At 33.6% G+C, this 14096-nt stretch overlaps 1 pseudogene; it reads left to right on the top strand.

Annotated features, from left to right (window-relative positions):
* The window catches only part of LOC149551508 (anaphase-promoting complex subunit 8-like), a 197556-nt pseudogene extending 188909 nt beyond the window's left edge, over window positions 1-8647 (top strand).
* Window positions 8648-14096: the final 5449 nt, after the last annotated feature.

Raw genomic sequence — 14096 nt, 5'->3', positions numbered from 1 at the left:
TTCGGTCAAAATTTTGACCAAAACGTTGGTCGAAAAACTTCTATAGCCATGTTGCAAATTTTGCCAGGAATTGGTCAAAATTTTGACCAATGAAGGTAGAAATTTTGAACAATGAAGGAAGAAAATTTTGACCAATAAAGGTAGAAATTTTGACCAATGAAGGTCAAAAATTTTGACCAATAAAGGTAGAAATTTTGACCAATGAAGGTCAATAATTTTGACCAATGAAGGTAGAAATTTTGACCAATGAAGGTCAAAAATTTTGACCAATAAAGGTAGAAATTTCGACCAATGCCTGGGTGTAAATTTTTTTTTAGGCATTCTATAAAATAGCTCACATCCTTGTGTATGATATGACATTTTGCATGCATCCTACACTCTGTCATCCAGCTGATGATGGATTATAGAGAGTGATCTGAAACAATGATGCTAAAAAACACACACAATCAAATCCAAAACGAACTTGCATTACAAATGGATTGTGGAAATATGATATTGTTAATTTTGCATGCATGTCTACCAGGACAATCACAACTTGAACATTTATATGTTTAAGTTGTGATTGTCCTGGTAGACATGCATGCAAACAATCACAACTTAAACATATAAATGTTCAAGTTGTGATTGTCCTGGTAGACATGCATGCAAAATTAACAATATCAGATTTCCACAATCCATTTGTAATGCAAGTTCATTTTGGATTTGATTGTGTGTGTTTTTTAGCATCATCATTTCATATCACTCTCTATAATCCATCATCATTCGGATGAGAGAGTGCAGGACGCATGCAAAATGTCATATCATATGTAGGGATGTGAGTTGTTTTATAGAATGCCTGAAAAACATCGACAGTAACTAATATGCTTCTTCATTAATATGCCTGATACAATAAGAAAACTTGGCAACTATGCATAGAAAGTTATACACTAAAAGGAAATCATTTAGGAGATACAGAATTTGAACAACCATATGTTAAGATTCTACAATTTGTATCACTTTCCTGAGTCTGACTGTTGAGAATAATTTTGTCATCCTCCCTACAGTATGTTTCGATGGCCTGCACATCCACAAAAGTTCTAGCATCTAGAATTTGTAGAATATGAATTGTTTGGTAATGAATGGACATGATTGACAATAAATCATCATATAAAAAGACTCCCATGTAAAGCATGAATAGCAAAGGAAATGAATATGGGTGATAGGGAAGAGAATTCAATAATAGAGGCTCTTAACTTTAGTTACAATCATGATATGGGTGATGCACAACTCCCTCCTGGATTCACGTTCCATCCCACTGATGAAGAGCTCATAACACATTATCTCATTAGAAAGGTTTTCGATAGCAATTTCACAAGGGCCATTGCTGAAGTGGACCTCAACAAGTGTGAGCCTTAAGGGGGTTCAATTCCCTCCTTTATTATTCACTATGCATATAATCCCACACATCCATTTGATCTCGAATGATGATACGTACTAAATGCTGAGTGTCTGTGCTGAGTGCTTGAAAACCATCCATTTCATGCCTTCATCTGTACATAATGTCTTTCTAGTTTCTATCTACTCGCATGCCCATTTCATTTCATATGATCATCTAAAAATTGTGTCACTCTAAGCTCTCAACTGTTTCCTCCTTATTGATCATCTCATAACTCTTGAATGAGAGCTTTGGGATATGCTATAGGCATCCATCAAAGCATAAAGGATTCTGTTAGATGGTGTAGATGAAGTAGTAGCATTTTCCTTGGGAGACATGCTTGCAAAATGGAAGCATAGATAAGTCATGTGAACTATTTGATAGGATGCCTAAATGTAATGTGGTCATCAAAAGCCATGGTTGCTAGATATGCACAAAATAGATATATTAAGAGAATATATTTGTTTAAGTTGCAACTGCCCCGGTAGACATGCATGCAAAATGTGGAGTCCTAGACGAATAGTTCAATTGTCATGTTGTTGTTTAACTGAGATCACTCCTATCTTGTTTAATCTTGCATGTGCCTGGTTAGTAACTTATAATACATGTAGTCAATTCTGATCATTCCATGAATATCGAGCCCCCATACTCATGGAATGATTTCCATAAAAAATACTATATGATTACATCCTGTCTTTGAATACATATAAAAAATACTATATGCATTACCCTTTCTAAACAACACAAGGACTACTACTACAGCTACATATTTGATGAGTCTACTTCTCTTCATAACTTCACAATTCCATGTAATTATGCTGAACAAATGTGTAGATGTACTTCTGGACTAATTGGGATTTATATTTATTCTTGTAAAGCAGGCTTCTCTAGGCACAAAATTGTCTCATACTAGAACATCAAGAAAATACATATTATATTCTGTGATTGCAAAAGACTAAAATTCATTTTCAGAGATAAACATCCAGGTTGCTGTATTGTATTTGAATTTGACGATTGCAAGAGAAACAATAGATGTGTGAAAATGGGTGGGTTATTTTCCTAGGCTTGTACCTCTTGGTTCTAGGCCAGAATGCATAGGTGGACTATCTGAGATATTTGATGAGAAATATATATGCAGCCAAATACATAAGCTTTCTAGGAATTCAATATCATTGATTTCTAATCATTTGCTTAATATTTAGAAATTACCCAATTGGAAGCCTCCCATGAAGAATCCTTAGGGTAGCTCCATTTTTGCTTCCTCTCCAAAAGTTCCAAATGATAAGTAAACGTGTACTTGAAATTGGCCTTTTGCATTTTCTCAAACCCTGGACAAGTGCTAGCATGCCATCATTCTTCAATTACATGTCGCCCCCATGAATTCTATGTATGTAGACAACAAATCTCATGAACATCTCTTTGATTTAGGGCAATCTTGTGCATTTCAAAATTATGTTCCACTACTAAAAATCTTATTGATACTTCTTGAATCTTGATTTATCAGCGTGCCCACATCTTTTTTAAAAAGTGTGGACTGCATGCATTTGTTTGTGAAGAGTGAATACTTATTGAAATTATCTTCATACCAATAACTGAGGTATGAAATCTGAAACATTGCTGAAGCAAACCTTGTCACCAGTACCATTAGTTAAACACAGAAATAGTTAAAACTTGAATGAGTTTAGTGTATAAACAATAGTGAATTAATGAGATGTCAGGATTTCCCTGTTTCATCTAGACTTGTAAGTTATCTTGATGGGATGGAAAAGTGGAAAATGAAAAAGATTTCTTTAGTTCTACATGAGTTCAAAGTTGTTCCAAAACTCACAATGCCTGTCTCCATAGCTGGACGCAAGTACAATAATTCAAATGAACTTTGGCAGATGACTGAAATTCTGAATTTTCTTTTTGGTATGATGCACTATTGAGAATAGAAATTTGAACTTGAAACTACCTGCTCTACTGGCCTCTTGTAAAAATTCATTTATGTATAAAAATGATTAATAATCTCTTCATTTTGCAGGAATAACAAATGTCATCCTCAATTAAAATAATGTATTAAAAAAATAATGTTTGACTTGTATGTTCAATGATTGTTATATAGAAAATGTGAATCAATCATACACTGTAAAACTCACACCAACTACTCCAAAAAGTAGTGGAAAACTGATATCAACCACTCCAAAAAATGGTGGAAAATTTATACCAACTACTTCAAAGGAAACTCCATTTTGTAATAGGTTTTGTACATTAATAGTACTATCGTTATACGACTTGCATAAATAATATAGATCTATGTTGCTCCTAAGCTGGATAGAATGACAAGAAGAAGAAGTTGTTCATTGAAATTTAAAATGTAAGTCTCTATACTATTGGAATGGAGGTGGTGGATGATGGTAGTTTAGTTAATGATCCTCCAACTAGCATCACTTCATATTGTAATCTGGGTGTTAACCCTTCAGTGATGCTGTTTCTTCTTAAGAGACATGTTACCATGCTGCAGTGGTCTAATAATTTGGAGATGTAAGGAGTGTATTGAAACCTTGCATTTGAAAGATAAGCAGCCAAAAGTGGTTGATAATATCTTCGTAGATTGTATGGAAGGAGATCTTACTGAGAAAACAACACTTCCTCTGCTTAAAAACACGAACAGTGGAAAGATTTTTTAGGATAAAGCCTTGCAATTTGAGAAAGGGGACTTTTCGAGTTTGGTAAAATGGTCCAGTTTGGGAGTGGCATCAGGTGGACAAGCCGTTCATTCTAAAAGAGAAACATCATTGCCCTTGTCCACCTCGCCTTTTCTTCTAGTACATGTGAAGTAGAGGAACTCTTTTCTTTTCATTCTCCTCTGGATGTTTTTTGGGGCTCCAAATTGATGATCAAATCTTCCATAGATAAGGTATTATAAAAATAGGATACATCTACAGGTTTCTTGGGTAATGATCACAAAGAAACAGTAAGAACATGTCATGTTGATATGGACAATGGAATCTTGAAAACATATCTCTAGAGCCCAGAAATATAGGCCAAAGTCACAAATGTTAAAAGCACATACTTTGTATCTACTTCCCCTGGAGCCATCTAGTCCACTTCAAAAATAGTTAGTAACAGATTTAAAACACCTGAAAATTAGTCCAATGTATCTTAAGAAGTTGGTGTTCGGCACAAACTGCTCTCATCCGCCTCAAAAAAAATGACATTTTTTGCCCCAGGCCAAAATCAAGAAAAGATTTCTAAAAATTTCTCAATTTATGCCATAGAATCAAGTGAGAGTCATTTGACCACATTGACTTCACCTTCTGAAGCATCTCACTCACAGGGCCTTCTTCACCGTGTACCTCAAAATTTTATTTTATTTTGCCCCAGGCCCAAATCAAGAAAAGATATTCTGAAAATCTTTCAATTTTTGCCAGAGAATCAAGTGAGAGTCATTCAAATATTTGAGTTTTTATAGCAATAATTTAAATTGATATTAATGATGCTACATTAAAAAACTCTTGCATCAACGAAAAAGATGATTCAAGAGCTACATTGAAAGGTAAAATGACATATAAATACATTTGAGAAATATAAATATGTTAGATGAGGCCACCTAAGTTATAGTGGTTTCTTGGTGGTCAATTTTATTGACTAGATTCCATCAAGCAATATAATGTAATTGTTGGCTGCTTGTGTAATCTCACTACTCGAGTTTGAGTGTGGTTTGGCAACCTCAATTTGTGATGGCTTGAGGTGATGTCTGAAATTTTTTATTCAACAAACAAAGCTAGGTGTGACTTGTTATATTCAGTGCATGTTGCTGCTTCAGATAGACTGAAAAATTCAATTGATGCCCACCAAAAAAGTTTGGGTGTCTTGGCATTTTCAAACCTAGTTGCAGTCTCAGAGGGAGACTTAAATGGTGAACCCACACTCAAGGGTCTAGCTAAAAGTTGGTTTGAGGCCATATTTAGAATTTTTTGCTTCAAGGAGGCTTTTTAGAAATCATCACATGCTTGATTGTTCCTTGGAGTGCTTAAAACTTGTTATGGTTCAAGGTAGATTGTTGAAAGTTTGATTGCTATTCATTATTTATGCCTGCTTATGGATTCTTGTGCTCAAGCTCTGTGGCTTGAAGATATTACAAGGTTGACTTTCAATAAAACCTAAGGTGCACTTAAGCTTTGTGGCTTGGGGTTACAATTGCCTCTTTTGATATGACTTAGCAAAGCCAGAGAAAATATTTCTGCAAAAATCAATAATAACCACAACCACAATTGGGAGAAGTAAGAACCTGTACTTCCACATTACTGACAATATCTAGAGATAATAGGAATTCTACAAAAATAGGTAAAGGTTTATCAGGAATACAAGCAGTATCAAGAAGGATATCAAAATACATAGAGTCTAGAAAATAGCAACCCCAACAATAGTTACTATATTCAAAAATAATCTGCTTGATACATTAATTTAGGAGTAGAACCACTACTAGGAAACTCATTCCCTGACCTTGAGAGTCCGCTTATGCTACAAGCTAGTAAGGATATTGATGTAAGGTCCAAATGTCTACTTTTCTCACACATATGTGGGCATAAATTTTTCTTAGTAGTCCTATTATTGATCCTATTTTCCAAAGTCAAATTGTGATATTGCTATCAGACTTCAATTGTGTAGCTTTTTGGGTCAAACTTTTTTCAAGTTGCAATATCTTCCAATGAATGGTCAATCCACTGCTAAAGGCCAATTCAACATATATGAATCTAATCAGCAATCAATTCAAATCCAGTCTGTGGTGACTTAGCAATAAGAAATTTTTACACATCTTGGAATGGATAGATCAATATACATATATATGCAACTTGGATTTAATACAAAAGGAGTAAGGAATCTTGTTATAGTGTAGTGAAAAAGTCAGTCGTATAGATAAAGGGATAGATTAACATTAGTATATCCATTCAAAATGTGAATCATGAGTAATAAGGAAGAAAGAATATTTACATTGGATGGAGAGAAAACCAAATCATAATAGAACTAGTTCTAAACACAAAATATCACTTATTCATTATAGAGGAGATAGAGTACTAATTAGATATAGTTCATATGGAAGTAAGGGGTTAAGAAAATGGATGAAAAGAATAGATATTATTAGTTCTTCATTTGGAAAGAGTTATCTTGTTAAAAGAATATCAAGGTATTCAGTTATAACTAGATCCATCTTACAATCCTTAGTCAATGGAATTTATGATTCAAAGACAAAATTAGGGCAGATATAGCAAGGGACATTACAGAACAGGCATGTTGTATAGATGGGCCAGGGGATTGCATTTATGTTGCAGCTTAGTGCAGATTAGTTGAGACCATATTTGGTTGTTCCAACATTGAAGGATTTTACAACCACATAATGGACTATTCTTAGCTATCATGTGACCTCCCTAAATCATATACCTTTACATTATTTCTACTATGCTACTTCTACTATCAAATCTAACTATAAAACTTGAATATCATTCACCATACATCACTCCTACAGGTGTACATTCACCATTTATAATCAAATTCAATTATTGTGAGTTTTAAAATTGTGTATCTTAGTGATTTTAAGTTATTCAAGTATTACAAAATTGATATAAAAATAAAGGATATAACATTTAATGTAGACCCATGAAAATTCTCTACCTAGGGCTTCATTCTTGAATGATTGTAGGCAAATTCAGGGTTGATTCATTTAATTCCAATCATATTAACACTTGCGTGAATTTTTTTATTGTTGACTACTAGATATAAGTGCAATTTCCTGTAAGAGAGTGTTAAGGTTGTAGGCTACCTCATATCAAACCTCAACTACTTCTTTTCATTTGGGTTAGCCATTTGATTGGAAGAAAAATTATCTAGTACTTAGAGTAATGACACTCTTGATGCATTGAAAATGTACTTGTATGGCATTGTGCTATATAAATATGGAAAGGATAAATCAGCCTATGATGTTTTTGTGATATCTTTTAATGCATATACATGGAGCTAGAGTGTCTGGCTTGAGCTATAGGCTTTATGTACAAATATTAGTATCCTAAATAGGCTTGAGTTGAAAGAATATTGGATGAAATATTTTTGTTCTTGTAAGTGCTTACTTGGAACTCCACAAAATTATTGAAGGTTTAGAAAAATATATGATGTTACAGGGATATTTCCTTTTAGAGAGTATAGTTCAGGTCATATCAGCATCAATATTTTATAATTCAAGTGAGTATAAGAGAGATGAAAGCTTATATATGGATATGCTCAAGTATGATGCCTATCATATTGATAGTATGGATATCTTTACAAACATATAATATGTAAAAGAATTTTTTACTTCTCTACCTAGCACATAAAGTATTTTTTTACTGAAATATATAGGCCTAAGTCCAGTTTTATAATTTGAAATTATTGTAGTCTCAAAGGTCAGCATGAAAAGGTTGGTTTTTATTTCATGTGGGCAATAAAGACAAAAAAGAACTATCTGGAGGAAACTTCATAGTTAAACACACTCAAGCTGGAGTAGTACTAGGATCGGTAACCTCCTGTGAAGTCCCTGTGCTTCACCTCTATGACCATCACCTAGATCTAATGAGTACTAAGTGTTCCATTTATTCTTAGGAGAGATGGATTCATATTGAATTACTACTCATGAAATATGAGTCAATGAGTTGGACTCAAAAGCTACATAGTTAAATCCTGCAGCAATATCACAATCTGATTTGATGTGAAAATTATCTCCTACATATCAAAAGAACTACCTTTCAGCATGGGCACTTATGGGGCAAGAATATGTTGAATTGAAAAATACTCTAGTTGGTGTTGATGCTTAATAATGATTTATTTATATAAATCAAATAGACTATTATGTGATATGATTTAGGGAAAAAACTGTGAAATTTTATCCATGCTCAACTATGTTCATTATTATCATCAGAAAGCAACTTTTTTGGGTCTTGATGATGCTCGCTTGTGAATTGATATTTCTAATTTATATGATAATGAGAAATTGCAAATGCTTGATCAAACCATGAAGTATTATATTAAGGATTTAAGAAACATGCATCTAGGGTGCCATGATGAAGCTATTACAAAATGAATCTTGACAGCAAGAAAATTAATAGAATTATTTTCCCAAAAATGATTGAAGCACTATTGTACCTTGCAAATACTTTGAATAAAATAGGAAAAAGTGATTTTCTTTATACCTGGAAATACTTTGAACCTTATCCAATGTGATTGAATGCAATTTTATCTTTGGTATTCTTGTTACCGGGTGGAGGAGCATAACCTGTAAAACCTGCCCACAAAGAAAAATCAAACAAATTGTCATTTTTCACTAAAATAAATCATACAAATGTAATTTACTAACGCAATGTATTAAATAGATAGTTCTTTTAGTTTATATTCTTATCTACTAAAATATTAAGATAGGGGAAAAGAATGAGAAACTGATTACCATTTTTCCTATCAAACTAATATGCAATATAATAACCCTAATGTTTGACAAACCTTACTAAGCAATTAGTATTCCTTTACATAAGGAATCATGGTGAGGTAAGGGAAGCGATGAATCTGTGGAAGAGTAAACATGTACAACATCTATGGCATCTTCTACCACTTTGGTGGTGTTGGTTTAAGCAGCCCCGTGCAAAAGCATCTTCCTCAATATCATCTTCCTCATGGTTGACACTGACAAGAGGAGCTGCATGAGTTGATGTTCTTTTTCATGTAACAGGAGACCCTATAGTAATGGAGTCATGTTTCTCTAGCACACGATCTAATTCATCATTCAATGCAAGACCCTGACCAAGAAGCTCCTCGTCCCTGCATTAAATTTGAAATAAAGGTGAACTAGCTAGATAATGGGCTAATAAAACATGCTTTATTGCTAGTGAGAAGCATTAAAAACTAGTTCACTTTGTATTTGTAACCTTGGGAAGGGTCTTAGCAACATGCTCGCATTGAACCTTTCATGTAAAGGAGAAGTACACAAGCTCACAACCCTCAGGAAGGCTTTCTTAGATAAGAAGTTTCTAAGCAGACACAAATCATCGCTAATAATGTTGCTGTGATTTTCTTATTTAAATCCAAACAATGTTGTATTATCTTGGGCAGAGGAGACTACTGTTGTTTGTGGTTAAGGATCCTTTAGGTCAATAGAATCACATGCAAACTGGATGTGACATTGCAGTAAGAAAACTGTAATAAGAGCTAGGAGCTTGCCTAGTGATCAGGGCTTGAGACTGGACACTGCATAAAGCATTTGTAGGCATTTGAGTCTCAAGCATCACCAGCTCAAAATCAAATTGAAAAGGAAACTTGGCGAATAAAACTAAATAAAAATAGTCTTCTTGAGTAAACATCAAATTGTATGAACAATACCATTACAATGCACTATACTTGGTACAAATATATTATTGGCTGAGTATAAAGAACATTGGTGGTGAATTCAAGTCCAACCTGCAAAAGCAAAGACATTTACATAAAAACTAAGCAACCCTATCTGGCAAGAAAAGATATATAGAGATTTCTAACTGAAATTACAAACTGATGCTAAAAAACTTAAACCATAAGAATTGTTCTGTAGAATAATAAAGAAGAAAGATGAAGAATCAAACACTTGAAGGATACAATGTTGATGCACCTTTAGAAAGATCATCTAAAAGACATCATATGCTCAGGCTGAAGGAGCTTTGAGATTCATTACTACACTTGGGAATGGGCTCATGTTCAATCTTCTGAAGATTGAAGATGAGCCCATTCCCAAGTGTAGTAATGAATCTCATATAATGCAATCTCATCTATGAAGCCTATTAAAAGCTAATAGAGCATCTTCGCTAGCTAATCTCTCTTACAAGCCATAGGAGAATGTCAAAGATAGTCATGATGCTAATAGGCACATCATGACTATCTTTGACATTATCCTATGGCTCTTATGGTTCTAATCTTATAACATGAGGCTTCCTCTTCTTTTTTCAAGCATAAGGCTGATGCAGCCCTGTAATAAGAAATAAATGGGTTTAATTTGGATTATGTACAACACAAAGAAAACCAAAATGTAATAGCAATTTTTAACAGAGAAATGAACTATATAAACTTATAAAGCTCATAATAATAAAAGGCCATAAACAAGAGCTAAATTCTAAGTAGATAAAGTCTGGACACATGAAGCGTACCTGATTGATCAAAATCAAATCACTGTCAAGCCTTTTAATCACTCCTTAATAGCACTTTCTCTATCACCAAGTTTGCAGCAAGGTTTCTATTTATTTTTGGATCTAACGTTAATATGGCATCTCCATCCAAAAATTTCTTCAGAGCTTGAAAGATTTATACATGAAGTGATCAAAAACTCAAAATTTGTCATGAGAAATAGAGCCCCAACACTGATAGTTTATACATCTGCTAAAATCATAACAACCCTGTTCAAGGAAAAGTATCCTTTAATTCAATATGGTTCACAAGAAAAGACTCAGTTTATACAATTAGGATGAAAAACATTAGTAAGGGACATTGATTGCGAGCACAACAAATATATTGTTCACAGAAATGGCAGTGAAACTGACATTTGTATTTGTGCCAAGTACAATTAATTATGTTATGTATCACCACATGGGTACCATATGCAAAAGAAACATTAAAAGCCATCATAAAATGCTACCTTTGATCAGTCTCTGAAACATAACAATCTTAGATGATGGAACTTCAACATCCCTAGAAAATAATTCACATAAGATGTTAGCCAGCTCTAAACTTCAGTTCAGGCAATTCCTAGACAGCATTTAATATTTCTTGCAAAGCATTCAAAATTCAAAACTATTATACAAGAAAATCTCAATCAAAACTCTGTGACCTCTAGCATCCCTCTTGTCCATACAAATGTGGAAGTTTTCATCAACACATGGGCATTCATCACCATCTCCAAGCTTTATCTTTGAGACCTATTTAATTCTCTGTCTTAAATGATGAAATATATAAGCATTTATATAGTAAGATTTTAAAGTTTTAAATGCCAATAAACTTCAACAAAATACATATTTTATGAGCTTTATTTCTCAACATGTTTTATGGGAAACTAGAATTTGGTGGCTAGCAATGCAGAGTGTATGTTTAGCGACTGAAAATATAAGACTCTTATCATTAAATAATTTTAATTTTTTTGTGAAAAATATTTCCAAAGAGATGAGCCAAGTCTAAGCCCAAGGAATCACCAAATTTTAGTGTCTAAGGCCTACACCTTAGATCAAGCAGATTGAGCCTTGGAAACTTTTCCAGAGCTGAAATCATTTCCAAAAAGTTTTAGAGAAGTCACAATGAGTAGTCTCATTACAAAGTTTTAGAGAATTCATAATTGGCAGTCTTATTACTACCAACAGAAGACACGAAAAGGTGGGGTAACAGCCATCAATAGTAGGTGAACAATATGGAGGGCCCTAAAATGACTGAGAGAATGGATCTGTAATCAAAAGGCCAAACTGGATTTTTCACCCAAGGTACCCACTCCTCTATTAATTATTTTTTAATGGTTTCAAACATTTCCACACACATAGACTCAAATGTATGCACTCTTTGTTGACTGGTATTGTATTGTTATAGAGTATACTACTAATTTGGGTACAAATAGTACAATAAAACCACATTGGATGACATTCCATCAGTCATCAAATAATGATGTTGCAGTCCCCACTAATCCAATCATGTCTTCACAATCTAATCCAACAAAGAAAGAGGTGGTAGATATACTTGGTCCTTAGTATTCTCCTATTTAGACTGATCCAAACTATCATAGTATTAGTTTGGTGATATCGTAAAGCTAGTACCCTTCTTGTGAACATTCTGGTCTCAGCTATGTGAACGATTGCCAAATTTTTCCCAGGCAACATATGATCCTTCAACAAGCTTTTATACTCCAATAATGAGACCTAATTCTGATGGAGATATTAGTTTCTATACATTTCTTGGATCTATTGCTGCTACCAAGTATAATGGGAATCTTACAATTTTATCTAGTTAGAACGGGTCATCATCACAAGAGTGTGGAAACTCTTTGGTACTCTCCAATGTAGGTCCCCAGCTTTAGCAACCCAAACAACTAGAATTGTGCAAATAACAATACCATTGGCATAGCAGACCATGCTTCTCTTTCATCAACACTCTCCTCCTAGATATATCCTATACCATCCATATATTCCATATGTGTATGTGCCATCCTAAAAATGCACAATTTAGGAGGCAATAGTGGTTTTACATAGCTTCCTACTGGTAGGTCATATCCAACAGTAGCTACTAGTGTGAAATTATCTATGTCATCATAGTATAAGCCAGGGATGGCTATTGGGAACTCTCCCCATATTGGCATTCTTGCAAGTTATGGTAACTATATGACAACACTGTTAGGATATAGTGCAAGTCTTACTGCAACTGTAGGAAATGTATCATTTTTTGATGCTATTAGAGGATCCTATTATAAAGAAAATAATTTGTATATTGCTAGTCAGCAGGCTAAAGAATCTGGACTATGGTTTCCTCAATAGCCTCGAGATCTTTTAGAGGTGCAAGAAAATTCATATTACAACATGCACAAAATTCCCTACAGTCAAGATGTATAGCTTTGACTAGCATGGTATCAATCACCAAATTGTTATAATGCAAAGTGAGCTGAGTTGTGTCAAGCAGTCATACTTTCTAGAAGTTTTATGTTATAAGAAATATGTCTTTTGAAATTTTCAAAAAAATGTATTTTGTTTTCTTTGTAATCAAACCCTTATAAGGCTAATGGGGTTGTTTGATATTTGGCTATCTGCCACTATTTTTTGAGCCACAGGTCTGGAGTATGTAGTGCATTCGTAAGAAAGTAATATTTGATGACATTCACTAATTTTAATAGCTCTGCCCCATTATCTACTACTTTTCCTAGAGTAAGGAAAGTTGTTATTTTATAATAATATATGAAGAGCATTTAAATTACTTATTTCTTCGTTAGTTACTAACTCTTCTGTAGGTTGTCATCCAATTTCCAATATGAGCAAAGATTTTTCAATTCCTACCATCATGGCATATGGTTAAAACAATCCATCTTCAAATTAATTGAACTTTTTGATGTCCATCTCCAACCCACTATGGCAATATAATTTAATTGAATTAATCTTAATAATTTCCAATCTTGCACAGCTAAGACCCCAATGAAACATTTCATCTTGAAAGCCTATCATAAGCTTGACCAGCCACGTAATAGAGCATTTACGATTACAGTGGATCTTGGGCTTAATAAAGCTAAACGAAAAATGTATAATATTTATTAAAAAATTGTATTATGGATAAATCTGTTGCAACCACATATATTTTTTAAGCAAAACTAGTAGACTTCTACTATAGTGGAAGGCCAAGAATGAATTGATTTTCCAAACCAATTTGTTTTGTAGCTAGGTTTACAAAAAAAATGGTGGCTTGCAAAATAAAAGGTTCTGAATAATGGTTTAGAAATAGAATAATATTTAACTGACCTCTTCTAAGAAGATTAAAAAAATTAACCTTGACAACCTGAGACAAACTATGTAACCAATAGAAGAGCCAAAGACAACAAACAAAACATCATGGATACATAACAAGTTTGTAAACATATGAAGTTTAAAAGACTTTATACAACTATGTTGATCAGGTTATTCATAGATATTACCAGCTATCT

The sequence above is a fragment of the Cupressus sempervirens genome, chromosome 6 (genome assembly GCF_028749045.1).
Source record: "Cupressus sempervirens isolate cs-2001-9-10 chromosome 6, ASM2874904v1, whole genome shotgun sequence".
Classification (NCBI taxonomy): domain Eukaryota; kingdom Viridiplantae; phylum Streptophyta; class Pinopsida; order Cupressales; family Cupressaceae; genus Cupressus; species Cupressus sempervirens.
This window is presented reverse-complemented; position numbering and strand designations above follow the sequence as displayed.